The 11,700-nt window shown below is 38.2% G+C and overlaps 1 non-coding gene across 1 annotated transcript; it reads right to left on the bottom strand.

Annotated features, from left to right (window-relative positions):
• Positions 1-10,032: 10,032 nt before the first annotated feature.
• On the bottom strand, positions 10,033-10,167 carry LOC112392423 (small nucleolar RNA SNORA70). The gene has a single exon (XR_003001687.1). It is a non-coding gene; the product is annotated as a small nucleolar RNA SNORA70 (small nucleolar RNA).
• Between the last annotated feature and the right edge of the window lie 1,533 nt (positions 10,168-11,700).

The raw sequence follows: 11,700 nt of genomic DNA, 5'->3' as shown, positions 1-11,700 counted from the left end.
GGAATGACTTTAATTTACTTGCACATGACAGGTAAGTCTCACCTCTGCATCGGCAGGCGGACTCTCAACCACTGCGCTACCAGGGAAGCCCCTCAGACTCTTTTTGGGTGAAATGGAGGTATAAATAGATAAGATCACAATAATAGGAGACCTCAGCAAGACCCTTTTCCTTGCTAGAAAAATTGAGCAGCTTTGCTCAGGACTTCCTCCTGCGCCGTGCATCCCTGCATCTGGCATCCTGAATGTCCTTCCTTCCTCACAGTGGCCTTCTCCTGGGCTTTTCCCCGCGTTCCTCTCTAGCATGTATTATGGGCCGTAATTTGTAATTGCTTGTATGTTTATTTGCTTCATTTTGAATCTGTTGACTGTAGCTACAAAAGGAGAAATGACACCACTCACAGTCCATGTCTTGACCTCTGAAGACTTTGCTGAGAGCCAACCTCACCAAACTCAGGATGAAACTCATTCAAAGAAACTCTGTCCATTTAATCAACTCTTCTGCTGCCCTCCCAGATCCCTGATGCTATTACTACAAGTACTTATTTGTTCAAATGAATATTAACATTGTAATTTAGTACCTAATTATGCTTCTCTAGTCATAACTGGAAATGTGGTATTAAAATTCTTACATGCTCTTTGGCTATCAGCATGTACTTTTGTCAATATTCTGGAATTGCCGGAGATTTCTTTCATGTACAATCTTTGTGCTCATATCTCTCCCTGTCTCTGATCCTCCCTCGTTGCTACAGATCTACTCTCTGCCGTGGCCGGCTGTGTTGAGCACTTTGGTCTTGCTTGAATAAAATAGGACGTCTAGAGTTCAGCTCCTTCCTAAAAAAGTGCGTGCATAGATGCTGTTCAAATGGCTTCATCTTTTGTCTGATAATAGTACCAGCCACAGAGCATTGATTTTAGGATTCCACCACTGGGAAAACCATGCCTGCCACACATAAGTGCTCAATAAAGTTTGCCTAATTAATAATTCTCATCTTGTCTCATATTTCTAGGCTGGTAGCCCTCATTCCTGGCTGCACATAAGAAAACATGTATCTTTAAAAAATCCTCATGCCTGGTCTCATGTCAGAGCGGTGAAATCCATGCCTCTATGAATGGAGTTTCCAGATGGTTCCAACAGGCAGGGAGGATTGAGATCCTTGCTCCAGGCAGAGCCAACATATGAATGCTTTAAAGAGCCACTGTTCTCTCTATAATCAGTTCCAGTGTATAGCAGCCATCGACAGATGATCAAAAAATTAGTTTCTGCTTGGAACTGTTCTATGAACTGATTAGCCATATCTCTTTTAGTGGTGATGGAGAAAGGAACGTAGGCTTTATATTGGTAAAATTGTTTTTGAAAAGAGATTTATCTGTAAATATTTTAAAAGAATGTCCTAATAGGAATTATTTGCATCTGTAATGATATTTGTTGCTCTAAACTACAAGTGTTTTGTGCAAGTTCTCCCATAAGGCAGATCCCCCTGTTGGCAGGACTGGGTGTCCATCTACCAGGATGCAGATGGCTCATAACCAATAACCCTGCTGTTAAGAACACCATCCAGGCCTTCTGTTTTGAAAACATCTATTTGCAACTGGGAAAAAAAAGAAACACAACAACTGGTATGTCTAAGTCACTCTCTTAAAAAACGTGCATTTTCTGACAATCATGTTTAGAGGTAGATTTGCTGAGCAAAGAGGATCCATGTCCTTGAGGATCATGGGTAGCATGGACCTTCTGTAGGCAGACTCCTTGCCTTACCAAGAATCTTCACCCATGTCCTTGTATGCCCTAGATAGCCCTCTTACCAAGGCAGAGTGAAATTCCTGGAACACTCAACGCAGCCTTGTTAGCTTTATCCAGGAGCTCTAGCATCAGTTCAAATCAGAAAAGTGGATTGGGTTAAAGGCATCCCATGCATGAACCTTTGTATAATTTGAGCTGATTCTGCCCAGGGCCACACATCAGGAACAGTTTTATTTCTTCCTCACCAATCTATATGCCATTTCTTGCCTTATTGCAGTGGCTACAATTTCCAGTACCCAGTTGAATGAATGGTGAGGGTGGACATTCCTGCCTTTCTTCCCTGTCTTAGAGGGAAGAGGTTTCTTTATTTTGGTAACATAAATGGTTGTTGAGTTTTATCAAATGCCTTTTTTTGCATCAGTTGATATGATCATGTGATTTTTTTCTTTAGCATGTCGATATGGCAGATTACATTGATAGATTTTTGAATGTAGAACCTCTTGCATATCTGAAATAAATACAACTTAAATCCAACTTGATCATGTGTCTGATTCTTTCTTTTATAATGCTGGTTCATTTGCTAATATTTTGTTGAAGATTTCTGTGCTTAAAATCATAAGAAATAATGGTTTGTAATTGTCTTATTTTGTACTGTATTTGTGTAGTTCTAGTATCAAGGTAAATAAAATAAGTTTGGGGGTACTTCTTCCTCTTCTATTTTCTGGAAAAGATTGTGTACAATTTTGTTAATTCTTCTTTAAGTATTTGGTAGAATTTTCCATTGAAACTGAGCATTTCTTTTTTAGAAAAATTGTAATGACAAATTCAGTCTGTTTAATGGTTAGAGGATTACTTGCGTTATCTATTTCTACTTGGTTTTGGTAGTTTGTGGTTTTAAAAGAATTGGTCCATTTCTTCCAATCTGATAATTTTCTGAGTGTAAAGTTGTTCATAGTATTCCATTCTTATTCTTTTAATGGCTGTGGGATCTGTTGTAATATCCCATTTCATCCCTCATACTGATGATTTGTGTCTTCTCTCTTTTTATCTTGGTCAGTCTTGATAGAGGTTTATCATTAAAAAAATTTTTTTTAAAGAACAGCTTTTTGTTTTATTGATTTTTTTCTACTGTTTTCCTGTTTTCAGTTCATTGATTTCTGCTCTGATCTTTATTATTTCCTCCTCTTTGCTTGCTTTGTGTTTACTTTGCTTTTCCTTTTCTATTTTCTTGAGGCAGGAACTTAGATTACTGATTTGAGACTTTTTCTTTTTTCTAATGTATTTAGTGCTATACATTTCTCTCTCAGCATTATTTTAGCTGCATACTACATATTTTGATATTTTATATATTAATTTTCATTCAGTTATATGTGTTTTAAATTTCTGTTGAGATTTCATATCTGACCCATGGAATATTTAGAAGTGTATTGTTTAATACACTTATTAAAGGGGATAATAATACACTTATTAAAGGGGATACACTTAATAATACACTTATTAAGGGGAGAATTTTGTTGGCTTCTTGAAAGAGAAAATTGCCAGGTTGGCTTCTGAGCAGGTAATATTATATGAGCCTTGTAGGGTTTTATATACCTTTGATAAATCTAGATAAATACAGAAATACCTCTAACAGTAACATAAGGAAAACATTTGTTTCCTTTACTTCTTTGACACCTCTTAATTAGGAGCACTAGCAAATCTACTCATTTGGTCACACATTTCTTTCAAAGCATTTCTCATCGTATTTTGAGCACTATACTCTGTACTCACATGCAGGATCTTCCTGGGCCCATGGTTCACAAATTCCGTCACTCACCATGTCGCTGTCCCTCCCATTCTGTTGCCTACCCTGTTTACATAAATTGCTGAAAACAGATCTTCTTATAGGGTATGGATTGTGCAAGTCATGAGATGTGGTGGTACTTAGCCAGTGACTTGGAGATGTAACTATGTGAGCTGCATCCACGACCAAACACAGACAGTTATTGAGTAAGATTATGGTTACACCATCCTTTACTGAAAGTGGTTTCTTTTAGCTATAGATAATTGTCTCTGTTTTTCATTTAATGGGATGGTGACAATGTTTGGATGATGAGAAGGAGGAAGAGGAGATGATGTTCTGAGACTCTAAGTTCATGCCCTGCTCATATCCCTTATCTATCCATCCACTCATCTATTGATTTTTCCATCTATCTGTTCTTGGTGATCACACTTGCCGAGCTCATTATCACATCGGGATTTTTGCATTTGCTCTTCCTCTTTTTAGAAAGCTCTTTCTCTGACTTTTCATGTGCTGGCTCCTTCTTTTCTTCTCTTCAACAAAGTCTGTCCTAATCATTCTATCTAAAAGAATTCCCTCTTAGTTATTATCACATTATCTTGCTTTTTCTTTTAAGATAGTTTTCACTCTTTGAAATTGTCTTATGTATTTTAATCCACTTATTTATTTTCAGTCTTCCTTGCCAGAATACAAGTTCCATGAAGGCAGAGATATATATTTTGTTTCCCAGCATATTACCAACACCTAGACCAACATCCATACAGCTGACAATTCATACATACAATTATTTATTAATTAAATTAATAAATGTTAATTTTCTGACAATATAAGGTAGTGATTAAAAGTGCAGACTCCGCAGCCAGACTGTCTGCATTTAATTCTATGTATGCAAACTTGGAAATAGCATGCAATGACCTTGGGCAAGTTATTTATCATTTCTGTGCCTCAGTGGCCTCATGAAAGGAAAAATGGTATGAAATGAGAATAGTACATAACTCAAACTTATCATCATCAGGAGGATTAAATGAAATAGAAATTTAAAAAAGGTACAGTGCCTAAAATAACATCTGGAAACTCTGCATTTAAAAACAACTACTACTACTAAATAATAACCCAGGGCCATTTTTGGAAAATAAAGTAAAAACCAAGAAATACAACAACAACAAAAGAAAACAATTCCTACCTCGAATGTTAAATGTAATGAGTACTTCTGAGAGATTCTCAAACCCTAGTTAAGTAGAAAAGAAGAAAACAAGCCATTAGCCTTGACCGCATCACTAACTGACTTGGTGATCTTGAGCTCGCTCATTTCCCTGAGTCTTTTTTTTTTAACTGAAGTGTTATTGAATACAGTTCTCTGTGCTGTACAGTAGGACCTTGTTGTTTATCCATTCTATATATAACAGTTTACATCTGCTGACCCTAACCTCCCACCGCAGCCCTCCCCCAACCCCCTCCCCCTTGGCAACCATGTATCTGTTCTCTATTCTCACTGTTGTGGCCTCTCCAGTTGTGGAGCACAGGCTCCGGACACGCAGGCTCAGCAGCCATGGCTCACAGGCCCAGCTGCTCCGTGGCATGTGGGATCTTCCCGGACCTGGGCACGAACCCGTGTCCCCTGCATCGGCAGGTGGACTCTCAACTACTGCGCCACCAGGGAAGCCCCAGATTTAATGTTTTGAATCTCCACTTTCCAGGTGCAAGTGGTTGAAGAGTCCCCACTACCTTGTGTCTGGCTCTGGGCTGGTCATGTGTAGGAAGGAGAGTCTGGGCTGCATTGAGCCCCCTGGGGACAAGTGCACCTGCCTCTGCATGGGGCCTCTCAAAAGCAGACCTCCCAAACCTGTCACTGTGCCAGACCGCATGACTGCACAGAACCACAGCACGGAAAATGACCTCAGCCTTTTGACAGTCTGGCCCCAAAGCTCACTGCCAAGCCCCAGATTCCAGCCTTTTGGTAGCCACCCCACAGGTGCAACCTTTGTTGTGATGAGTGAGTTGGGGCGAAAAGCATACCCCCATGCACACACAAGGCATTAGTGATAATAATTAATAAGCCCCTGGCAATTATACCCAATGCTGTGTAAGGTCAGGATGACATGCACTGTCAGTCAACGGCGGTACTGGGGAAAGGGTGAGTGGCAGAGCCAGGAGTGAGTACCACCTACTGCAGGATTAATCGCCCATCAAGAAGGGCTGTCACTCACTCTTGCCGGGCCCAGGGTGCAGTATTGTGAGGCCTGTCAGTTTCCCTGGACCAGGAGACGGGAGGTGTCTGATGGTGGAAACCTATGCAGTGGAGCTGGTTCAACCCTCCACTCAAGGCCCCAAGCCCCCATGCTTGAGCTCGTGAGAGAGCACATCCACCCAGGCAAGGAGCAGCCTTCCTCAGTTTTTGATAGCACAGAGGGGGTCAGCACTGCTTTCCCTGGAGGGTTTGCCAGGGGGACAAGGGAGACAAGCATAAGATGCTGAAGGTGTGGCCAGCCCACAGACTCCTAGCTCCATGTCAGGAGTCCTAAGTCCTTGTCCGGATTCCTCCACTAGCTCATCCTGAGACTTTAGAAACTCACATAATCTCACTGTGGTGGGATGCTATTGCCAAGCATTAACTAATTTCTTTTATAAACAGTCCCAGCAATCTCTTCCATTCTCCATCTCAGGTCCTTCACCCACCCACCGTGTACCCCCAGGCCAAGAATTCTAAGGCACACACAAGCAGTTATTTATTTATTTATTTTTTAGTGTTTGAGCTTCCAAGGGTCAATGTTTTGACCTAAAAATAAGTGTAGAAGAGTACTCTAGAGTGGAGGAGGGGACTGCTCTCCCCAGGCTGAGTGAGAGAGCTCTGTAGAAAGGTCAGGGCATCCATTCTCTTCTTCTGGGCTGAGCAGAACCTCCAGGGGTGTTGGGGGATCTGAGAGCAGAGGATCTCCAGGCCTTGCTTCCCATGCAGGATCTGTAAAGTGGAAGGTCCAGAGTGGTCCCACACCTTGACAAGTGTTGATTGCAGTGGAGCAAGCCTGGTAACCAGGTGATTTCAACAGAGGGGCAGACTCCCAGCTTCCTGGCACCGGAAGTGAAGGGGAGACAAAGCAGAACACAGGGCTTCTACTGGAGTTGACTCATGCACCTGCTCTAATGTTTATTATCTAGGTTATATCTTCTGCAAATTTCTCTTCATGACTCCTCATTTTTTTTCAAATTTGCTTGTTTGTCTTTTTCTAATTAGTTTGCATGAATTTTTGTATGGTATGGAAAGTAACCTTATTATAAATATTATTTTCTAGCTCTATCATTTGTATGTTGATTTGTATTTTGCCAAACAAATGTCTTATATTTATATAGGGTTAGATATAACTCCCTCTACTTTTTAAATAAAATGTAAATAAGAATATTTTATTTATTTACTTTAGGAGAAAAATAAGATATAAGTAAGAATGAGTTTCCATTCTTATTTATTATTTAGGAAGGAGATATTAACCCCTGGATTGTGTGAACAATCTTCTGATTTTTTGGTAAAATTTCTTTCTTAATTGAGCCTTTTATCTAGTTGAAATTTATTTTTTGCCTATGGTTATTGGATAAAAGTCTTTTAAAATTTTATTCCGTATGGATAACCAGTTTTGCCAATATTATTGATTAAATGGTCCATTTTTCCACACTGAATAAAACACTATCTTTGTCAAATGTAAATTTCATATAGATGGGGATCAAGTTCTGGATTTTTAATTAATTTCCATGAATCTATTTGTTTATTCATATGTCTATATTATGTTGATTTTTGTTGTAATGGCTTTTGAGAAGATTCTGGTAAGTCATAAAGTAAGTATCCACTCGCTTTTTTCCCCCACATTTTGGGAGCAAGTTTTAGGCATATTCTTCTATGAGAATTCAAGGATTATGTTAGCCTTTTGGAATTCTACTTGGAATTGCATTAAATTTATAAATCAATTTTAGAAGAATTGATATATCTATCTATCTATCATCTATCTATCTATATCTTCCCATCCAAGAGCCGGGTACAACTTTCTAGACATTTGGCTTGGTTTTACTCTTTTTATTACAATTTAAAATTTGTGTCATATGTGTCTTGTGGCTTTCCTGTTAAATTTATCCCTTAGTGTTTTGTCTTTTTTGTTGTATTGTGAATGGAATCATTTTTACCTAACTCTATTCTAAGTGCTTAGTACTAAGTAAAGTAGCTATTGATTTTTACATATTTAGCTTATATATAGTTACCTTACAATTGTCTCATCACTTCTAGTGGGTTCTTTTCTTCTTACTTGTTGAAATATTGTGAGTTGTCTAGGTATACAATCGGCAAAAAGATAAATTTGTGTGTATATTCCAGTGTTTGTAGCCATTATTTTAACTTTTTGTTTTGCATTTTCTAGAAGTGCCCTATCCAGTATGGTAGCCATGGCCACATCTGGCTATTAGAATTTAGATTAACAAAACTAAAATTCAGTACCTCAGCCACACTAGCCACATTTCAATTGCTCAATAGTCACATATGACAGTGACTATCATTGGATAGCATAGAATAGAGAATATTGGTCATAAATTGAAAACAGAGCAAATTTTGCAACCAGAATGGCTAAAGAAAGTGAGGTATGGCTTCACCATGGCATAGCATGCAGCCGTGGACAAGAAAGAACTGGAGCTATGTTCAGTGACTTTGAGGAATTGTTACGAGGTATTGTTGAGTAGGAAAAATAAAATGCAGAAAAGAGTGTAAGATACACCATTTTTGTATATCAGACAATGAAAAATGCTCCAAAAAGTAGATGCATAGGAACAGATATAAACGTGTAAATAGGATTATAGAGAATCCTTTGTATAAGTATGTATAGAATTATATGAGTATGGAGAAACTTGTAGGTTGTTAACATGGGTTACCTGGCAGAGCAGACATGGGGTGTGGTGTTGTAAGAGTATGAGTGACAGGAGGGCATAAGTAATATTATTATTTATGGAAAGAATATATGCATATATGTGTATGGGTAAAGAAAATCTATAAATGAAGAGATGATTCCAAGGGTTAATAATGGTCATTTCAAGGTTATGTGACTTCAGATGACTCCTACTTTTTTTCGTGATGTTATATATTGTTGAATTCTATACAGAGAACAAGTAAGGCAAGTTAGAAAAAACAGAACTCTTTTATTATGGAACCCTCCCCCAAAATGCTTAGTACAATGCCTGGCACATCACTATGTGCAGAGAAAACAAAACAAACAAACAAATAAACAAAGAAAAAAAACCCAAAGGTTGAAAAGATTTGTGTTTTTGATAGCATTCTTGGTGATGAAATTGGTCTGTGTTCCAAAGTTAGGTAAATATTTATTTTATTTCCTGATATTAAAAAATTAAATATATCACATTATTTAATCCAGTTAATTTTAGTAGAGATTTAAAAAAAATTAAACCCATCTTTTTCCATCTTAGATGCATAAAAATCTCTTCATTTAATGTATGTATATATTTTTTAAATATATTAAATTTTGAAAATTAACTAAATGGAATTTAACATTATTTTTGAATTACATCCTCTCTTCTGAAAAGTTCTTGTAAAGTTTCCTTCTCCTTTCTTTGAAACATGCCCATCGCCCACAACAAAATAAACGCACACATACACACGCACACATACCCACACACACACATACCCACACACACATACACAATCCAGATTGAAAATTATTAGTCAAAGGTGTGGAGTAAAAGCAATTTCCTCTCATTATTGTCTTTTTCTTAACTTTCTCTGGCATTATCAGTAATTTATTTTTCCAGATAAATTTTAAAATCATTTTGTCAAGTTTCATATCTCCCCCCCTCCTGCAAATCTGTTAGGATATTGTTTAAGACTCTATGTTACATTTCAGATTTTGTTTACATTTACATTTAGGATAAAATTACATTTAGGATTTTGTTTAGTTCAGTACATTAATTTGGAAAGAATTAACATCTTTAAAATGTTCTGTCGTCTTATCCAGAAACACAAGGTTTACTTTTTTCCTTTAAAAAATCTTATAAGTTTTCTCTACATATTTCTTTTAAGACTCTTATTTAAAATTCAGCGTTTTTGTTTTTGACAGGAAAGTAGGATTTATTGGTGGGCATGAGTAAGGAGGGGACAGTACCAAAGCTCTCAGGAGTGCAGGGCCGGCCATGTGTCCAGAGGGCCACGACTAGGGATGTATTTGATCCCACAGCCATCCAGGATGAGCCGATTTTCTGCCACCATGTTTTCAAATCCATCCGCATTAAACTTAGTAAATCCCCACTTCTTGGAGATGTAGATCTTCTGGTAGCCAGGGAACTTGAACTCGACCTTGCCTAGGGCCTCAATCATATGCTCCTTGATCTGCAACTTTGTGCAGCTGGACATTATGACTTGGCCAATGTGGACCCTGACCACTGTGCCCTGGGGCTTTCCAAAGGCACTTCACATACCTGTCTGGAGCCTAGATTGGGGACAGCATGTCAGTCATGAATGTCCACTGGAAAGGACTATGTACAAGGTCCCTTAGGGCAACCCGTACAGGCCACAGGCTGCATGCACTACCAAGGAGGCTGCTGTTTGCAGCCTTTGTACACCGATTCCCTATGGGGAAAAGAGTGCCTTCAGCTTAAGTGGCTGCAAGGAAAATTCATGTTTATTGAGTGTACTTTACATACAGTAAAATTCACCTTTTTAGGTGAACCATTCTGCAGCTTTTGACAAATGTATGCAGTTGTGTAACCACCAGTGCAATCAAGATAAAGAATATTTATATCACTGCATAAAATGTCCCCATTCCCTTCTAGTCTACCCCTCTCCTTACTCTTATCCCTTTTGTTTTTCCCCTAGAATGTCATACAAATGGAGTCCTACAGTGTGTTTGCTAATGACCTCTTGATTATCCCTGTAGTTTGGGTGAAGCTAAGCCCATTTCCCTGGCTCACAGGTGGGGGTTCAAGGATGCCAGCTGGGCCAGTGAGACTCAAACTGAGGACTTCTGTTGTAACTAGTGCAGAAGCTGAGCTCCCTTTCCACGGGCCTACTGAGCTCCTGAAAGACAAGCTTAGAGTTGCTGAAGGCCATCTTGCAAGGATGTGGGAAGAGGGTGCTCATGAGTAAAGCCAAGAGTCAGAGAAAGATCCAGCCAGGCCTTAAAATGCAACCCTGAATTTATGTTACCTGAGCAAGTACAATAACTTGCCAACTTTTGTTTTTCTATGCCAGTCGGGGTAAGTTTTCTGTGACAGAAAAAGCCCTAACGAGGTTCCACATGCAAGTTTTTTTTTTTTTTCTTTTGATGCCTACTATGAGCAAAGGCATAGAACATGAATTACTTGCATCAGTCTCAAAGCAGGTACACCAGAACAGGACTCTGATGAAGCATAAATGCAGATAAATTAAGAAGTTTTAAAATATACATATATTTTAGTCTGAACATTCTGAATAAGTCTATACAGTTTCAATTCACCAGATAAACTCCTAGACCCAGCTTCTTCATCTGACCCATTGCTTCTATTCTCAGTGGACACAGACTTTAATTTTCTCTAAGGAGCAAAAAGCAGTGGAGGGGACATCACTATTTTGAGTAAGTCCCCAAGACCAGGTCATAATTTACATAAGTGGATCTTTTATTCTGCCTTTTACAAATCAGCTTCTATAAAAACTTTGGTGGTATAGTGTCTCTTCATATACGTATGGGTAATGAAGAAGTAAAACTGTCTTTATTTGCAGATGACACAATTTTCTAGAAAGAAAGTTCTAAGGAATCTACAAAGAAGCTACTAGAGATAATAACTGAGTTTAACAAGTTCTAAGATACAGTATGAATACACAAAATATCAACTGTATCTTTTATATTAGCAACAAATAATTGGTAAGGTGAAATTTTAAAATACCATCTATAGTTGTATTAATAATACCAAATGTACATAAAGATAAATTTATAAAGATATGTACAAGACCAATAAACAGAAAAAACTACAAAACATTGCTGAGAAAAATTAAAGAAGACCTAATAAAAAAGAGAGATATACCATCTTCATGGACTCATTATTGTTAAGACGTCAGTTCTCCCCTAACTGAGCTACAGATTCAATACAATCCCAGTTAAAATCTTAGCATGCTTTTTTAATGAATAGAAACAGACAAGGTGATTCTAAGGTAGTTCTTCACTTT

This window comes from Neophocaena asiaeorientalis, unplaced genomic scaffold, assembly GCF_003031525.2.
Source record: "Neophocaena asiaeorientalis asiaeorientalis breed wild unplaced genomic scaffold, Neophocaena_asiaeorientalis_V1.1 scaffold280, whole genome shotgun sequence".
Lineage (NCBI taxonomy): Eukaryota > Metazoa > Chordata > Mammalia > Artiodactyla > Phocoenidae > Neophocaena > Neophocaena asiaeorientalis.
Note: the sequence above shows the minus strand (reverse complement) of the source record. Positions and strands in the feature narration are given on the sequence as shown.